Here is a 20,677-nt window from a genome sequence, read left to right on the forward strand (position 1 = left end):
AAATTTTAAATATTTAATACTCAATTAATCATACGCTAATGACTCACCTCGTTTTGCGTATCTTCCCAATCTTCTCTATCTCCCCTTTCTCACATTCAGCCTAAAACGGCATACTTCTGGATTTTGCTATGCCTGTGACATCCAATTCAGTTTATAATTTTGCTATTCCTATGTACACTACAGTACATGCCTAGCTCTATTAATTTCCCCATGCCTATGCCAATCCCAACTTCATGTGATGACACATGGATTTTGCTATGCCTACTTCAACATATTTTGCCATGTCTGTTGCCCCATATCCTGTAGTAACATTCCGATTTTGCTATGCCTCATTACCTTATTTTTCCTATACCCAAGAAGCCTATTAAATTTCCTATACCTATAACACCTTGCATCTTATACTAACTCATGGATTTATCAATGCCTATGCCTAAGTCTTGTTTTTTTTTTACTTCTTATGCCTGCTTTTCCAATGCCTAAGTTAACTCCTATTCCCAACGGCTTTTTTTTTATCACTAACATCGAACTAACTCGTGAATTTTAATATTATTGTGCCTATACAGTCATAATGTCAATCAAGGATATTTGCAACGCTAATTTCAGATCTAGGTGGCAATTATTTCAGGTTCTGTCGTCGTCATGAAAGCCGGTCATGGTAAACACAACAGTTCCAGCCCCTAAATCTCTGCTCAAACTAAAATGCATCTGCACATACTGCAAGGAGCAGCTGTTACTTTCTTTTGCCTAGTAACACCATTCTAATGTAGTGCTCACTAACACCATTTTTAATTGTATTAGCAACACAGTTTTTTTTTAAATAATGTCGCCACTTAACTGATTAAGTACCATCATTACATAGTAACTCCTGGATGCACTCCGAAATTACAGAGCGATAAATATTACATCCTGAAAGCTCAGAACAATGAGCTACGCTATGTGCCGCTACATTAGAGCGTTCAACATGCTGAAAAGAACACTCCAGAAAATTAGTTGCCAGCTTCTTCATGTCCCCAACCAGGCAGCCCACACTGGAACGATCTCTTGTAGCGAGCTTGATTCTCAGAATGACTGAAACGCAGTCTGAAGCCAAAATAATTTTCTCAAAGCTCTCTTCCTTTGCCAAGGACATAGCACGACGTATCGCCATTGCTTCAGCAATTTCAGGCTTCACAATCCCTGGGATCATCTCGTTCAAAGCAAAAAGACATGAGCCATTGTTGTCTCGGGTCAGGACACCCATTCCTATTTGACGTGAAGAGTGGAAAAGTGCAGTATCTGTGTTTATAAACATTGTTCCTGCCAGCGGTGGAATCCATTCTCAAACTGAAGTAAAGGAGTCACACCTAGGGACATTCACAGGTTTGGAGCAGTACAGCACAATCATCTTACACCAAAATCTTCTCAATTACTCTCCGTGGACTAATAGAAACATTGTTGTTCATGCCATCATTCCTGGCCTCCCAAATGTGCCAAAAAGTCACAACAACATGAGTATTCTGAATGTTGGATCCACGCCTCAGTAAGTCAAAAATCCACTGCCTCATGTTTGTCAAATTTCTCCTGCACAAGTTCAGATCAAACTTTTGTCTGATTTCCTCCCACACTGCTTCTGCAAAAGGACAGAACAAAAATAACATGCTCGATCATATCGTCTCTGTTGCAAAAGATGCATCCATCCATCACTGCAATATGTCATCTTCGGAGCTTGTAACTCCTAGGTAAACAATCATGAGCAGCCCTCCAAAGATTAATCTACATTTTCTCTGGTACATTCATTTTCAATACAGCCTTCCAACCTTTCAGTTTTTCATGCTAGTTCGATCAGAGGTCTCTTCCATTACAACTCAGTGCAGCAAGGAAAGAGGCTGATTTTGCCAAATTATACGTAGAGGACGACTAGAGGATGCTTTATATAGGCATGGATGACAGAGATCAGACTCCAAACGAGAGGATTTGAGCCGGAAAATCATAGGGTTAGTTTGGAGAGATAAACTCGAAAACAAGTTTGATTCGAATAATATACAAAGCAATTAGCTTCGATTTTTGGGGAAAAAGAAAGAAAACGTTGAGGGGATAAAAACCCCTCAATCAATCGAACTCGGGGAAGACCGGTAGCGGCGGATCAGACCGGTAGCAAGCATGTTCTTTGTATGTGGGCGATCAGACCGTTAGGGTCCGAGTCCGACTCTGTTTTCGTCGGGTCTCGGGTTTCCTTGCTCGGGAATGCATGTTTCGTGTTTCTTTTGGTCTCTATCCCGAGTTGGACGTGGAGAAGGGCCTGTAGAGAGCAAGACCAAGACCTATTTAAGGGACAAGGCCGGTTCATTGTAATCCCCCGAATACAATCTACTTGAATCGTTTTTTACCATGTTTTCTATTTTACCCTAGTTTTAGTCCATCTTTGTTGATTTGCGCTGTAAATCGTACGCTGCTGCTGCGGGAGTGCAACACCTCTTTGTAGGTTTGTCCTGAAAATATTCCATTTTGCCCATGAGACGGGTAGTTTTGCTCATATCGATCTAAATCGGCCTAGAGGCTGAGTTTGGTCTCTAAATCAGCTCCGTTAGCCGGTTTAGCTATTTTTCCTACAAAACCCATCTTGATTTGGCCGTGTGGCTAGATGGAGGTGGTTGGCGACTCTAGGATCACCGCAAGGCTTTAGGTGTTGCGATCGTGCTTGTCGACTTGTCACAAAAAGTTGCCAAACACAGCCCTCCTTGAAGAATCTCGTCTTTGCGCAAGCTAAAACCACTGATGCTTTAAGCAACAAGCTAGCTGCCAACGACAAGGTCCTAGAGAACATTGAAGAAATAAATCAATCGGACGATGTCGAGAATCAGACTTATGTATGAATGGGCCAAGAACTCAGAATTGACACGATGTACTGGGCCAAAATTCACAAGTCTGCGCATGGGAGTAATAGAGGAGGCCACCTGCTGAATTTGGGCCATGTTGGCCAGCCCCTGTTTCATCCGAACTAGGGGGTTCGGCCTAACCCCCTGGCACCGTTGGATGCAGAGTTTCTTCTGGACGGCGTGGATCACTCCCCAATGACGGTTGGAGGGCAATTCCGACAATTCCAACTGCCACAACCGTCATTGCCAGTCTATTTAAGGAGTTCCTCTTCTCACTTCTCTCACACACCTCAAGCAAAGCTCTTTCATATTTTCTCAAGTTTAGTTTTGTGTAATCTAGCTACTGGAATACGAATAGAGTAGAAACTGGAGTCCGGAAGCCTTCGGAAGAGTTCGGGTATGGCTCTAGTAGCTCTTCTCTTCTCTTTTGTAAGCTTTGTACTATTATTACAATACTCTTCTCTATACATTTATGGTATTGAAATACTTTCTGAATATATGAATGCCAACTTTACATTATGTTCATGTTATACTGAATATACTGTTAGCTTATCTGGTAGATGCTTTGGTGCGGGTATAATGTCTGCTTGTGCAATTACTCTATGTCATGACGATGATATTAGAGTAGTATCTGATAGTTTAGGCGTGGAGTCTAGATTACGAGATATCATTATTTGGTGTTATATGCAATCAACAAGAATAAAGACAAGAAAACGACTGGAAAAAGAAGTTGATTTCATCCTGGAATCAACAAGAATAAAGATAAGAAAAACCGCGGTTAAATCCATAAACGAAATCCGATGTCATATTGGAATCGAACGACAGTCATGAATAAGTAGAATAAAACTAAATCTACTCGATCGGCTGTAGATATTAACAACATATAATCTTTACTTCGATACATACTTAAACCAAGTGATTGGGATAGATCGGTCGCCATGCCGAGACAGTATAAATCACTTGAGTCAAAATATATATTAAAGCAAAGATTATTCGGAGGTTTGTTTTGAGGATCTGTTGACTTCGAAGCTTGCTTGTCTCCTGACAAATCTGACTTCTAATCGTCCCGCCGGGCGTGCCAAAAGCGTGTTGATGTAAAAACACGAGGCCTGGGAGATCTGCTTAACTCCAGTGCAGATCCAAAAGCTTGCCTTTAGGTGTGTGAGCGTGCCAATTGATTTGATCCTGCAATCAACAAGAAATAAAGACAAAGAAACCGCGGTTATGCCGATCGGCTAGTTGCCGGTGACGTATCATTTATCTTTGAGCCGATGTCATATGTAAATCGATCCGCAGTCATGAATAAGTAAGATCAATCTATTCGATCGTCTGTACATATTAACAATAATAATCCTTATGTCGATATATACTTAAATCAAGTGATTGGGATAGATCGGTCACCATGTCGAGATATTATAAATCACTTAGATCGAAATATATATTAACAACAAGATTATATATGTTCATAGCATAGCCGATCAAATAGATCTAGCATGTATCGACTAATACTCCGATACCACTCTATATTAAGATATCAAAGCAAGTAGAATATACCAAACAAAAGCCTAATATACTTAAATGCAACAAGATCTTAATATAAAGGGCAGATTTAACTTGTCAATCGAGCATATAGGATAAAAGTAGTTAAATCAGGTAAGATCGGCTGAAACCCCGATGCTACCCTAATCGGCAACCAAAAGCAGGCTAGAGATTGAGATTGTAATCATGACTTATAAGGTCAAACTCAACTGATGCAGCTATAAGTATGAAAAGAAGGACAACATCTAGACTATCAAGCCGTTGGATGTTTCATAGAGTGGTAGATATCCTATATAATCGAAGTCAACATTGGTATTTAACCTGATCGGCTGCCTTCTAGTAGCAGACGTTAGCCGATTGGAGGTTAGATGACAATATTGCCAGAGATTATATAGAATATATGATAACTCGACGAATCACACAAACAAGATTAGAGTATCATAAAGATGGAAGCACTAATCCTGAGAACGCAAGCCGCCATAACAAGTTTTACCTCTAGTTGAAGATCGAAACCGATGCAGCTCAACCCGAAAGCAAGAACTCGTCGAAACAAAACGAAAGTAAAAGGGTGGCGATGCACCGAGATTGTATTGAACGTATGTTGGTGTATTACATGGGGTTCGGGGTCTATTTATACTCGAGATTAAAAAATATGTCCGTCTCGGACACGACTCTTATCTCTAACAAATTCTAAGATACCATAAGCCCTTGCGGCGGACATTTGCCCAAACTTATCGCTAAGGAAATTACATAAAATATCCTAACTAATAGATACAATTGCCTTCCCATGACTCAATCCGTGTGTGGCAATCCATATGAAGTACATTAACTGAATACGACAACGTTCATCAAGTCATATTGTCATAATCGGCTCAATCGGCTAACCTCGTCTGACTCGAACTCTGCCAATTAAAGCCGCAGCCGATTCGGACTTAGCCGATTCCCACTCTGTTTCCAGGATGATCTCTGTCTTCGATTCCGCTTCAGTTTAATCTTCATCTTCGATGATGACATTACCAAATTTGGTTGTTAACAGGGACATCGTTAGGAAACAGGTTTGTCAAATACATGGACAGTGATTGATGGAACAAATGTCTTCTCCATTCTATCCACCATCGGTCGAAGGCCACACTCCTGAAAGTCCTTAGCTTGATGCTGTCAATACTGCCTAGAGGTGGTCCTAGTAGATTCAGCAGCCGATCCATCATAAGTAATGATGTAATCTCACCTCTCCTTTCAATGTTGTTGGCAAAGAATAGGCTAATTGCCAGTTGACCCATGCTGAATTGCCTTGCAGCACTTGTCGGATGGTAGAATTCGTAAGTCATATTGATATTTTTGCCTTCATGGATGCCGACAGGGATGATACAAGAGCTGATAGCTGTTGAGAACACTTCTCTGGATTTTTCGTATTTGTCAGAGTTGATTTCATCAAATCGAAAGTCGCCTGGTAGTTCAAAGCTAGCAGATCCTTCATATGCAAACCAGATTCTATCATTTTTGGGAAACCCAACATAGAAGTTATTGAACCATTCCCTCAAAGGCTCAGCCAACATTTTTCCCGAGATGCTGACCGATGCTGCTTCTCCGAAGGACATACATCAGTACGTGCTGCTTGTTTCTCCATCGTCCCTGATGATTAACTCAAATCTTGGGAATTCTTCATCGGCTAGCGCTGGCCGATTGTCAACTTTTTTGGTGTGCAGGTTCAGCCAAATTTGGAGCAACCATCATGGACCCCCTGTGCCGATTGTTTTCCAGTGCCTATCTTGTCAATTGCAGTATTGAGAGTCTGATACACGTAGCCTAGCAGATACTTGCCAAGAGGAAAATGCTTCTTTTCTACCAGATTTTCAGCTACCCGTTGCCAGTTTGCGGTCGGACCACAACTTGGACCACAGAATAAGAACTTCTCCGGCCACATCATAAGAAAAGCTGTATGTTCTCTTGGGGTAACCGACCCAGTTCCCATGTTCTTGGCAACATAACCTGACCAACAACCTATACTTCTGGTTTTGAATTCGTGGGTGAGTTCAGTGTTCAGGCTGGATAAGTTAGCCGATGAGGTCATGTCTAGGCCAGTAATCATGATGATATCTAACAGTGTTGGGGTCATCGGTCCTTCAGAGAAAAGGAACGTATTCATGGTTGTGGACCAGAAATAGGTGGCTGCTGTCATCATGGGTTCATCCCTTGCCATGTTTGCTGCAGTAATGTCTAAGGCTTGGGCTATGCCAATTTCTTCCCGGAGATCTGATTTGCTAGCTAACATCCTCTTGTACCACGCAAGCTAGCTGTTTTCGGCCGACGGCCAGGATTTGAAGGTGCCTTTCCAAGGGCTAAGATCTAGATTGGCACATCTGAAGGGGATTCGGTTGGTTTCGCCATTTATAAACTCTGTGGGATCTTAAGTTACCGATTGGACCAAGGAAGAATTGAAGTTCGTCGGTTACGCTAGGAATTGCAACCTGGTGAGTGAGATGCTACAGAGAAGGGAAATCAAGGATTGAGCGGAAGAAGAATCAAATCTGCGAAGAAAAGAAGAAGTTTAGCCGATGGGTACTTACCTCAACATACTCGGCGGATGATGCACTTGGATGGCTAGCGGAGGTCGACATTATCGTCGGCGGGAGTCGAAGTCGCCGGAAGTCGCTTCTGGATCGCTGAAAAGCACGAAGTCGTCACCGGAGAATTCGGGGTGAAAGATTGGGGAAAGTTTTTGGCTAGAGCGGTTAAAACGGAAGTGACGCTGTGAAGCGAGAAGAGCGGTGGTTACTATTTAAAAGGGAGCGTGGTAACGGCCTAAACGAAATCGGTTTTGGAAACCCTAGATCGGCTCGGAAAAGATATTTGAGCAAATCCGCCATATTACAAATATAGCGGACTTGGGGGGCATGAGTTCACGACCAAATTTGGCAAGATATGAACCAGGTTCAACATTGGAATCAAAACAGATTCAGCAAAGAGATGGATTTGAAGAACAGAGTATGCATCGGCTGTGAAGGCATCGACTAGAGTCTGCATTGGCTGAGGTGGATCGGACAGAGGATATCTGATACAACCGATAGAGGTGATGCAGCCGATTCCGATAACGGTGATTTCAAAGATGTTTCTATTATCGATCAAAGTACTTCATGAGGATTGCCATGATGGAGATAAAGCTTTCGGATAGGCAATTGTATCTATTAATTAGGATATTTCATGTAATTTTCTTAGAGATATATTTGGGCAAAAGTCTGCCGTAAAGACTTATGGTATCTTAGAATTTGTTAGAGATAAGTGTCGTGTCCGGCAAGGACATATTTTATAATCTCGGGTATAAATAGAACCCGAACCCATGTAATCAATTATCACACGATCAATACACTTTCGGCGCATCGCCACCCTTTTTACTTTCGTTCTATTTTGATGAGTTCTTGCTTTCGGGTTGAGTTCCATCGATTCGATCTTCAACTCGAGGTAAACTTGTCATGGCGGCTTGCGTTATCGGGATTAGTGCTTCCATCTTTATGACACTCCAATCTTGTTTACGTATTTCGTCGAGTTATGATATACATGTCGCAATCTTTGTTAGTTGCATTATATAACTTGTTATCGGCTGGTTCTTATTGTTAGGAAATAATCAGTAGGGTTATGTTCTGTTATTAATCCAGATTGTATCGTGTATCCACCATCTCTTAGATGTTTTCATCATCTTGCCTAGATCTTATACTTGTCTTTATGCTTAATGCTGCATCGATTGAGTTCGATCTATTAAGTAATATCCATAATTATGATATATGCCTTGTTTTATGATTATTGAGAGAGATAGTATCGGAGTTTCAGCCGATCTGACCTGATTTAGCTATTTTATGTCTCCTATGCTTGATTAATATGCTAGATCTGCCCTTTATATTAAGATCTTATTGCATTAAGGTATATTAGGCTTCTTGTTTAATATATATATTCTACTTGTTCTTTTTACGTCTAGTTGAAGATCGAAACCGATGCAGCTCAACCCAAAAGCAAGAACTCGTCAAAACAAAATGAAAGTAAAGGGTGGTGATGCATTGAGATTGTATTGAACGTATGTTATCTGATTACATGGGGCTCAGGGTCTATTTATACCCGAGATTACAAAATATGTCCACATCGGACACGACTCTTATCTCTAACAAACTCTAAGATACCATAAGTCTTTGCGGCAGACTTTTGCTCAAACATATCTCTAAGGAAATTACATTAAATAACCTAATTAATAGATACAATTGCCTTCTCAGGACTCAATCCGTGCATGGCAATCCTCATGAAGCATATTAACTCAGCCCGACAATGTATACCACGTCACATTGTCGGATTCAACCTAATCGACTAACCTTGTCCAACTCGGACTCTGCCGATCCCAGTCGCAGCCGATTCGGACTTTAGCCAATCCTTGTTCTATCTCCGGAACGATTTCCATCTTGGATTCCGCCTCGATCCTATCTTCATCTCCGATACTTCGATTATCAAATTTGGTCGTTAACACATGCCCCCCAGGTCCGGAATATTTGATAATGTTTCGGATTTGCCATATCTCATCTCCAAGAGAATATCACACTTGTCATTTTTCCGACCGTTATCGCTCTGCTTTAAATACTAACCGTCGTCCTCGAGAAATTTCACACCGTTAGCTCCTTTTCACCGCTTAAGCCAACTCCGTCTTCTCTCTCTCCGGCGATACCCTCGGTGCGCAAGGCGATCTCGAGGCGATTTCCTCTCCGACCAAGCTTCCGCCTGCAAAGATGTCGTCCTCCACCAGTCCATCCATCGCGCCATCGGCTGAGTACGCAGAGGTAAGTATCCATTGGCTAGATCCCTCTTCTTTTCCAACAGATTGGTTCTTCCTTGCCTCATCTTTGTTTTCTTCTTCTGCATCTGTAGCACTTGTCCAATCTGGTCGTGATCCCGAGTCTATCACATGAGCATCACTATTTCCTCGGTCCGATCGGCAATCTCGATCCCACTGAATTCATCATCGCCGAAGCTAATAGAATCCCCTTTAGATTAGCCAACCCTAATCTAGGTCACTGGAAAAACACCTTCAAGTCTTGGCCATCTCTTGAGAAAACCTCCCCTGAGAAAAGTTGGGTTGTGTGGTATAAGCGCGTATCGGCTAGCAAGCTTGTTCATTGGGATGAAATCGGAATCAGCCAGGCACTTGCCCTCACCATAGCAAATTCGGCTAAAGACGAACCCATGATGGCCGCTGCTACCTATTTTTGGTCCAACACCATCAATGCTTTCCTGCTCAACCAAGGGCCGATGACTCCCACTTTGCTTGACATCACTATGATCACTAGTTTGATGTGACCTCATCAGCTAACCCCATGAACTTGAACACTAAGAACCAGTTTGACTTCAAAACTAAGAGCATAGGTGGCTGGTCCGGCTATGTAGTAAAGACTTGTGTTGGTCTGTGAGGGCAGTCTATGACCTATGAAAGCAATTTGGGATGGGTGACCGACCGGGAAATTCTTCTCGGGTGCGCACGAGTGAGGACAAAGTGTGTAGTAAAGACTTGTATTGGTCTGTGAGGGCAGTCTATGACCTATGAAAGCTCCCAGATGTAAGTGGGCCCGGCCTGAGAGAGGCAGGATGTTACAAAGTGGTATCAGAGCTGACTCTCACGGTTTCACGGGCGCATGTTTCGCAATTACACAGGCATGGTGCGCATGGCTGGTGTGGACCCGGAGTGGTCACACAGCATGGCACATGCGCTGGCACTGGACACACGGACGTGGCCAAGAGGGGACGTTCCTGGCCTAGGGTGATCGACAGGGGCGTCGATCTCTCTTAAGGGGTGAGATCTCTCTTAAGGGGGTGAGGATGTGACATCCCGGCATAGGGCTTAATAGGATTAATAGAATACTCATATCAACACGTTGCAACTTCGTTTCCAGAAGCCGATCTCCAAAGAACTCCAAGGTTAAGTGAGGACAAAGTGTGTAGTAAAGACTTGTGTTGGTCTGTGAGGGCAGTCTATGACCTATGAAAGCAATTTGGGATGGGTGACCGACCGGGAAATTCTTCTCGGGTGCGCACGAGTGAGGACAAAGTGTGTAGTAAAGACTTGTGTTGGTATGTGAGGGCAGTCTATGACCTATGAAAGCTCCCAGATGTAAGTGGGCCCGGCCTAGGAGAGGCAGGACGTTACAAAATGGTATCAGAGCTGACTCTCGCGATTTCACGGGCGCGTGTTTCGCAATTACACAGGTATGGTGCACATGGCTGGTGTGGACCCGGAGTGGTCACACAGCTTGGCACATGCGCTGGCACTGGACACACGGACGTGGCCAAGAGGGGATGTTCCTGGCCTAGGGTGATCGACAGGGGCGTCGATCTCTCTTAAGGGGGTGAGGATGTGACATCCCGGCGTAGGGCTTAATAGGATTAATAGAATACTCATATCAACACGTTGCAACTTCTTTTTCGGAAGCCAATCTCCAAAGAACTCCAGGGTTAAGCATGCTTGGCCTGGAGCAATTTGGGATGGGTGACCGACCTGGAGCAATTTGGGATGGGTGACCGACCGGGAAATTCTTCCTGGGTGCGTACGAGTGAGGACAAAGTGTGCAGAAAAGACTTGTGTTGGTCTGTAAGGGCAGTCTATGACCTATGAAAGCTCCCAGATGTAAGTTGGCCCGGCCTGGAAGAGGCGGGACGTTACAATTAGCTTCAACATTATGTTCTTGGGACACATGCTTCAAAGTCACCAACCGGAATCCTTTCATCAACTCTCGGCACTTCTCATTGTAAACCATTAATGTATCATTTTTGCATTCATATTCTCCTGCCAATTGACTGATCACCAGCAAGGAATTACCCATAATTTCAACAGCATCAGCTTCAAACTCCTTAAGCAATTGCAATCCTTTGAGAACTACTTCATACTCAGCCTGATTGTTAGTTGCATAAGGTTTAATAGTGTAAGCAAACTCAAAACTTGCCTCCCGAGGAGAAATTATAACCAAGCCGATACCACAACCATGAGTGCATACTGATCCATCGAAAAACAAAATCCAAGGCTGTCACACCCTGAAAATCGCTAAATTATAAATCGTTGTGAAAAAAGGAATTTTTATAAATTATTTAATAATTAAAGTAAGTGTGTGAATAAAATCTATGAAAATTTTGAAAGTTAAATTGATATAGATAAAATTTTATTAAATACTTTGTGTGCCCAAGTATTTTCAGGATTTTTCTTGGATTTATTTGTGCATTGGAATTATTTTTAATAAATGAAAGATCATTTCAGCAATTATTTAAATTAAAAAGTTGATTAAACTCTCTTCCTAGCTTTGTGCCAAATCCGGCCCACTCCTCTACTTTCTCTCTCTTCTTCAGCCCGAGCCGCGGCTTTGTTTCCCTCTTGCAATCAGGCCTAGTAAAGAAAAAGAAGCCCGAAAAGAAGTCTGTTTTGCCTCCCTCTGCTACAGTATCGCCCCTAACCTCCAGCAGGTCGATCTTCTCCCTGCCGTGCCTGTGTACAGCGCCGCCTCCCTACCAAATTCGTCCTCTCCATTGCTCCTCTTTCCAAATTAGTTGTGGGAATGGATTCCCCTCGATCTCCTCTATCTTATCCCCAAGAAACCCCTTTGAATACCGTTGTTTATCGCGTGAATTCGACGCGGTTTCGAGCTCTGTTTTTCCGGCGAACCCTAACTTATCCATCGCCGATTCTTCCTGTATCTGAGCCGATCTCCTCCTCCTTTGGCTATAAATAGCAGTCCCAAGACCTCCTCTTCCGTTTCCTCCTTTTTCCCGATTTTTTCCCTAGCCCTAGAGCCGCCGCCACGTTCAGCTTCTCTCTCCGCCGCCAGCCACCCCTCGCCGACGCCTCGGCCACCCGTTCTTTTGCGTTGAACCCCGCCGGAAGTCGCCGTCACCGTGAAGGCCGAGCTGTCGCCATGTTTTGATCTCCGGCGAAGCTTTGCCGCTTCTCCCGTGGTCGCCGGACCTCGCCGCAGCCTTCCACGGCATCGCAGCGCCAAGCCGAAGGCCATCCGCTGGTTCGGTGGAACATCGTCATGGTTGTCGATCAGTACCTTGTCGCCGCCTCTACCTCGTTGCCGGCCGCTGTTCTTCGCCTTTCGTCCTCGCGTAAGTGGTGGCAAGGGTCGCCTTGATCTCCTCTCTCCCGGTGCCCTCCGTTTCCGTCAGTGTACCGTGGTTTGCTGGTAACCGCCATTCCCATGCTCGCCGGCGTCGATCCTGCGTGGCAGCCATGTCATCGCTGACATCAGCGCCATATTGGCCATCCAAAATATTATTCCTTTTTAATACATGTCATCTACCAAGTATGATCCAATCTATTTCCGGAGGATGTTTTAATCTTTTGTCTCAGGTATAAATCATTTGTAAATTGTTTAATCAATTTGGAATAGTCTTTTCTTTAATAGGTTTAATTGAAATTAAATATTGTAAAATTCATAACTAATTCATACGAACTCGGAATGAGGTCGTTCAAGTCTCATAATTCATCTAAATTCGAGCTCTACCCATTTATGAATTTTAATTGTACAGTTTATTTGGTTTTTATTAGTGTTTTTCCTCGTTTTTCGTTTTAGGTTTAGTTTTCCCGTTGTTTCGGAGGATCGTTCGTTCGTTGGAGAAGTTCCTGAAGGTGAATTGAAGACGCTTGTTTGTAAGGCAAGTCACACAGATCCCAAACAACCCTTTGAGCATGTTGAACCTGTTTAAAGCAATTGTTTTATTTGAACATATGCATTGTTTTTGAATGTCATCGGGTGGTTAGCATTTCCCAATTAATTATGGCCGAAGTTGACTTTATTTTCCTATGGGTAATAAATTGATTAGCTTGAACCTTATATATTGGTTTGGTTCGGCTAAATACTATATACATAATTGCTTAGCCATGCTTAGAAACATTAGCTCATTAATGGATTAATCATGCCACATTATTTTTAATGGTTATATTTAATGGTAGCTCACGATGGTTAATCGTGTTATGATAATTGATGGATAACTAAAATTTTATTAATGATGGGTTGTGAGCACATGGAAGGTCGTGCTCACGACAATTAAGAACCGGTTCGCGAGCTACTGTTGTGAAACATTAACCGTGCCAACCACAAGCCAGCGTGGGCAACGGCTTTACCTTTTGTATAGCATGGTTCATTACGGGGTGCCGGACTGAGAAGCGGCGAGAAGTCCGTGGGGGTCGCTGGGGAGTCCATGTCTCTGGTTTTTAAGGGGGTGATTATGATCCAGGAATGGTGCACTGTGGTGAGTTGTGTTGTGCGAAGGGTACTATCACGATTTCCTTCTTTGGAGTGCCGTGGTGGTATTTCGGGGCATGGCAACATGTGTGGAATCGTGTCTTATGGGTACAGTGGTACACCTCTGCCCACGGTTATGGGCAGGTCTAACAATGTTTTTCGTGATTAGTCCCACACTACTCATTAATGATAACAATGTGATAATTAATTTGACTCCTGGTTTGGAATGGATAATTCCTGCTTTGGAGGCTTGATCTATACGACCGGGGTTGGTTGTTCAGGTTTGGTTGGGCCTGTGCAGCATGGGTGTGCTGTTCAGTGTTGATTAATATTGATGATTAATTACTCTACTATTTTACAAATTCTCAACTCTTTGCTAAATGCTGCTTTCGCAAATGAACCCTATATTATGCCATCCTTTGGTATCCATGTGCACTTGCATACTTGCTATGTGGCTTGCGGAGTATTCCATGTACTCACCTTGCAATAACCATCAAACCTCAGTTGAAGAAAAAGGATCCAGAAGGAGAAGACCTTTGGCTTAGATCCCAGTTGAGCTGCCTGTGGGGGTGGAGCTGAAGCTTCGCTAGATTTTATTTTCCGCTGCAGTTTTCTTCATGGTGAGGACTAAGTGCCTCTTATGTAAGTATTTATCGTTTTAGTTATTTTGATGAATCTTTATATTAAATTGTCAGTTTGTGTACCTCGGCTGATTCCTGGACGAGGATTTTAATGCACAAATTAGTTCGAAAATTACTTGTGAATTTCTAGGCGTGACAAAGGCACAATCTCAACCGAACCGATTGAGTCATCACGATGAACAACAATAAAATCGGCTATAGCTTACCCCTTAATCGCTTTCGGTGACTCATACCGAAGATCAAATTCCGTTAAAGCAAATATCCACTTTCCAACCCTTCCTTTCAGAATTAGAGCCGATAGCCTATACTTAACTACATCGGCTTGACATATCATAGTGCATTCATTGGACAATAGATAATGCCGCAACCTTGTGCAAGAGAAATATAAGCACAAACACAACTTTTCCACAGGAGAATACCTTGTTTCTGCATCCAAAAGCCGACGACTTAAATAGAACACAACTCTTTCTTTCCCCTCAAACTCCTGAATCAAGACCGAGCCGATTGACTTCTCATCAGCCGATAAATATAATCTAAAAGGTACCTCCTTTTGTGGAGGAATCAAAACCGGAGGAGAGCTAAGATATTCTTTAATATTATCCAAAGCCTTTTGCTGTTCTGCCCCCCAAGTAAATTTTTGATCGGCTTTCAATCTCAACAATGGTGTAAAAGGTTCTAATCTTCTAGACAAATTAGAGATAAACCTTCTAACAAAATTTATCTTGCCGATCATCTCCTGCAATTCTGTCTTGTCCTCCGGAGGTTGAATCTTCTTGATCGCATTAACACTCCTCCGAGTTATCTCAATCCCCCTTTCATGCACAAGAAATCCTAAAAATTGGCCAGCCGATATGCCAAAAGCACACTTTGTCGGATTCATCTTCAGGCCATACTTCCTAGTTCTCTCAAAAACCTTCCTCAAATCGGCTATGTGGTCCTCTATTTTCTTGGACTTAACAACCACATCATCAATATAGACTTCAACCAACCAGCCGATTAGATCATGATATATCTAGTTCATAGCCCATTGATATGTAGCTCCAGCACTTTTCAGGCCAAAAGTCATCACAACCCACTCAAACAAGCCGATTGCACCAGGACATCTAAAAGCTATCTTATGAATGTCTTCTTCTGCTATAAAGATTTGATTATAACCAGCATTGCCATCCATAAAACTTAATATCTTGTGCCCTGAAGCAGCATTAACCAATTGATCGGCAACCGGCATTGGGTACTTATCCTTTGGTGTAGCCTTGTTTAAATCTCGGAAATCAATGCACAACCTGACTTTGCCGTTTTTCTTGATAACTGGAACTATGTTGGAAACCCACTCAGCATATTGGCATGGACGAATAAAACCAGCATCATACAAACGTTTAACCTCAGCCTTAACAGGTTCGAGCATATCGACTTTGCATCTTCTCAGCGGCTGCTGGTATGGTCTAACCCCCAGTTTGATAGGTAGCCGATGTTCAACAATATATCGGCTGAGTCCTGGCATCTCATAATACTCCAAAGCAAAGCAATCTCTATATTCTTTTAAAAGCTCTATCAATTTGGTTCTAAATTCTGAAGATAAATTCTTACTGATAAATGTCGGCCTTGGTCTATCACCTGTACCTATATCAACTTCTTCCAAATCATCGGCCGACATGAAACCCTGTACTTGCTTGTCATCGAGATCATCTACTGTGTCCTTGGTGTAGACGTTTGAACCCTCCACGACGCCCTCAAAATAATAACTTGGGCTCTCCAACTTCAATTGGCTGTATATCACAATCGGACACTTTTAGAAAATCTCCTTCCCAAACCTTTCCAGACAAGCAATCTATACCGTCCATCTCCCAAAGAGCTAAATCGGCACTAGCAACGTTAACTGACATGTCGGCTGGCACGATCTCAATCTTGTCGCCTTGCCATTGAATCAAGCATGGATGCATGGTTGAAGGAATACAACAATTAGCATGAATCCAATCCCTTCCAAGCAACAAGCTATAGGAACCCTTCCCATCGATGACAAAAAATGTTGTAGGGACGGTCAGCTATACATTCAAAACTCCTTTTGTTTCTGATGGGTTGCCACCAAAGTCCTTGAGAACCATGTTCGTCTTGATGATATCTTCAGCATTTCTGCCCAGTTTCCTAAATGTAGCATATGGCATTAAATTCATGGCAGCCCCACCATCAACCATCATGTTGGACATCGGCTTCCCTTTGTCCCTTCTGGCTTCTCAAAAACTGCTTGCTCTGGTGACAAAACCAACCTAGCCGAAGCTTCCTCAACTTCATCAACATCGGCTTGTTTAGCTCCGAATTCCGTAGGCAATGTGAAAACCATGTTAACCGATGCAGTCACGACACTCTTTCCTTTAGCCAACCTTTTTGCTTCATCGGCTTTGACTTCATCGGCTGTGGCAGCTTGACTCTTAACGCGCCACTCTTGCCTCGGCTTCGCCTTCTTAAGCCGATGGTTGATCTCTTGCTCAACCTCTTGAAAGCGCTCTCTGTTAATCAACCTTTGAACCCTTCTCTTCTGATTCTTTGTAAAAATACCAAAAGGACACCATTGAGTTTTCCTACCCTCATCGTCCTCTTGGTCACGATCTTGGTTTAATGGGCCCAATCTTTGATCAACATGAACCCTTGTTTGCCTCAGCCGATTGCTTCTATTGTAAGATCGGCTTGAACTTTATGCAACATCACTGCATCCAGCGCAATCTTCGATAGATGGCAGCCTCATACCTTCGTTCCAGCAAAATTTGAAAAACTCATAGTCCCAATGAGGATCAAAATCGCCATCATCTTCTTCACAATGCCTTTCCTGTTGCTTATCATACTTTCTCTAATATTTGTTAATAATCTTAGCCGAATTTATTTGAAAACCTCGAGCTTTTCCTCCATCGGCTGTTCGGCCAGCTGTATATACCATATTGATAGGAAAAGGATTGCCATCCACCTTCATCGGCTTCTTGGAGTCGTCAAACCTTATTTTTCCTCCCTCAATAGCCGCCTGAATCTGCTGTCTGAAGACTTTGCAATCGTTAGTAGTATGAGACTCAGAGTTATGCCACTTGCAATACCTTCTCTTCCCTAGATCTTCAGCCGATGGGATTGTGTGACCGGCAGGAAGTTAAATATGCTTTTCCCGAAGTAACAAATCAATAATCTTATTAGCCTTGGTGATGTCAAAGTCATACCTCTCTTCTTTTCTAGAACTTTTCTAGAACTCAGCTGCTGCTACCTCGAAATCATCTTCGTCGTCAGAATCATGCATGTAAGGACATACATGATTGATCTTCTTAAAATTCTTCTTAGCCTCTACAAACCTCTGTTCATGCAGAGTTACCTTCTGTGCAAGATGTGATAAACTCCTAGGATGAGAATTTCTCCTTGATTGGAGCTATCAGACCCTGAAAAGCCAAATCGGCTAACTGGGAATCAGTCAAACTCAAACTGTAGCACCTATTCCTCATCTCTCTGAATCTCTGAATATAATCCTGCACAGATTCATCATGCCTTTGTCTAATCACTGTTAGATCAGACAATTTCATCTCATGAACTCCACTATAGAATTAGCTATGGAATTGTTTCTCCAAATCGGCCCAACTGTTGATTTAATTGTATGGTAAAGAAGAAAACCAAGTAAATGCCCATCCGGATAAAGACAAAGGAAACAACTTGACCCTCAATGCGTCAATAGCCGATGCCTCACCACATTTAGCTAAGAATCGGCTGACATGTTCATAGGTTTAGACATTGTCTTGTCCTGAGAAATTTGAAAAATCTAGAACTTTGTATCGGTTAGGCAATTGAACCCTCTCGAACCACTCAAGATATGGATGTCGATATAAGTTTCCAGTGTCCTTTGGCTTAAGCCCAAATTGCTCTCTCATCACATCTGTGATCATATCAGCCCAAGGTCTCTGTTGAGGTACACCCTTGCGTCGTCTGCTGCCGTATTGGCTCGAACTGATTGCACTGAGGAGCAAATTGAGGCTGAGCTAATCCCCCTTGTTGATACTGAACATGTGGCGATGGAGGCTGATATTGATAATTCAAATTGCCCCCTTGATAATTCTGAAAGTTTGGCTATATGTTGCACATCAAATGTTCGGGAATAACTTGAGGTATCACCGATTGATCTGGTTGCATATTATGAACCAGGTGCTCGGGGACAACTTGAGTTGCGACATGCTGCCTTGGCTGATTATCAGGCGTCCTCAACCCAGCCGATGCATTTAGCAAACTTTGTTGTTGAATCGGCTGAGTAAACTGCTGCCTTGGTGGCGTCTGCTGAATCGGCAATTGCTGTACTAGATCAACTGTGGGTTGATTTGGTAAAAACATAGCAGCAACCTGTTCCTTAGTCAGCCAATTGACATTTTGTCCAGCATGTTGTGGCTGCTCTCTAGTCAACAATCGAGGATTGGTCAGTTGCCTTGACGCCGATAATGGTGCAGCAGGTGCAGGAGCTGATACTGGTGCTGTCGATTGAGCTGGTGGCATATTGGAGGTACTCGACTGATTATTTGTGATCAGGGGCCGATAATTTGAGAAAACACCCCCTGGTAAATATACTGGTCCTATAGCCTGATGCTCAGCTATTGAACCATCAACCAATGACTTCACCATGTTTGACAAGGTATTGACTAACACTCCGGATTGATTGATCAAAGCATGTTGCACGGCGTAGTCAATCCGATCTTGGAAAGTATTAAACTGTGGTTGTGCTCCATTGCCATCTGGACCAAGATCTTCAATTCGCACATCCTGAAAACCGTTACCTTTATCTCCTGAGCCCTCTGTAGTGCCTTTACCGCCTAATTCATTTGTACCAGCCGGAACTTGTTGTCCTTCTCCATCCTTAGAAGAACTTGTTCCAGGAACATTAGCAACTAGTTTTACCTTATACTTCTGAACAACTGTTTCCTTACGGGTCTCCATGAACGAGTTCAAGAACTGGTGTTGTGCTTGCTGCATCATTAGCTCGAACTCCTTCTTGTGTTCTGGTGATAGTTTGTCTACAGTAACAGGAACAATGTTTCCCTCGTGAACTTCAGACCCACTAGGCTTTGGAATTTTACTCTTGGGAGGGAACTCCGACTTGTCAGCTGACGATGGTGATGGTGGTGGTTTCTCAGCCATGAGTGAATGTTGTTGGAACTCGGTCCCACCGGGCATTGCAAAAGCGTGTTGATGTAAAAACACAAGGCCTAGGAGATCTGCTTAACTCTAGTGCAGGTCCAAAAGCTTGCCTTTAGGTGTGTGAGCGTGCCAGTTTATTTGATCCCGCAATCAACAAGAAACAAAGACACAGTGCTCGATGTCATATGTAGATCAATAAGAAACAAAGCGTGCCAGTTGTATATCATTTATCTTTGAGCCGATGTCATATGTAGATCAATCGGCAGTCATGAATAAGTAAGAAAGAACTAAATGTACTCGATCGGCTGTAGATATACAATATATAATCCTTATGTCGATATATACTTAAATCAAGTGATTGGGATAGATCGGTCGCCATGCCGAGACAGTATAAATCACTTAGATCGAAATATATATTAACAACAAGACCATATATGTTCATAGTATAGCCGATTAGATAGATCTAGCATGTATCGGCTAATACTCCGATACCACTCTATATTAAGATATCAAAGCAAGTAAAATATACCAAACGAAAGCCTCATATACTTAAATGCAACAAGATCTTATTATAAAGGGCAGATTTAACATATCAATCAAGCATATAAGATAAATGTAGTAAAATCAGGTAAGATCGGCTGAAACTCCGATGCTACCCTAATCGGCAACCAAAAGCAGGCTAGAGATTGAGATTCTAATCACGGCTTATAAGGTCAAACTCAACTGATGCAGCTATAAGTATGAAAAGAAGGACAATATCTAGACTCTCAAGCCGTTGGATGTTTCATAGGGTGGTAGATATCCTATATAATCTAAGTCTACATTGGTATTTAACCTGATCGGCTGCCTTCTAGTAGCAGACGTTAGCCGATTGGAGGTTAGATGACAATATTGCCGGAGATTATATAGAATATATGATAACTCGATGAATTACATAAACAAGATTAGAGTATCATAAAAATAGAAGCACTAATCCCGAGAACGCAAGCCGCCATAACAAGTTTTACCTCTATGTCCGTTTCAGTTTCGGGTTGTTTGTTTGGATATCCGTGATTGTTTCATGATTATGGCTTCTAGATGGATACTATGCGTATGTAATACTGTTGTTTGCTACTAATGAGTCAAGTTGGGGATAGCTTGGTCTCGGAATATGGTTTCTTTGTTTGTTCCATGTGTAGGTGACTTGAGATGTCGGGAGAGTATTTGCGGTGATGGACCGGGAGTCGGCTTGGGGATA

Source organism: Oryza glaberrima, chromosome 9 (genome assembly GCF_000147395.1).
Source record: "Oryza glaberrima chromosome 9, OglaRS2, whole genome shotgun sequence".
In the NCBI taxonomy this organism is placed as follows: Eukaryota; Viridiplantae; Streptophyta; class Magnoliopsida; order Poales; family Poaceae; genus Oryza; species Oryza glaberrima.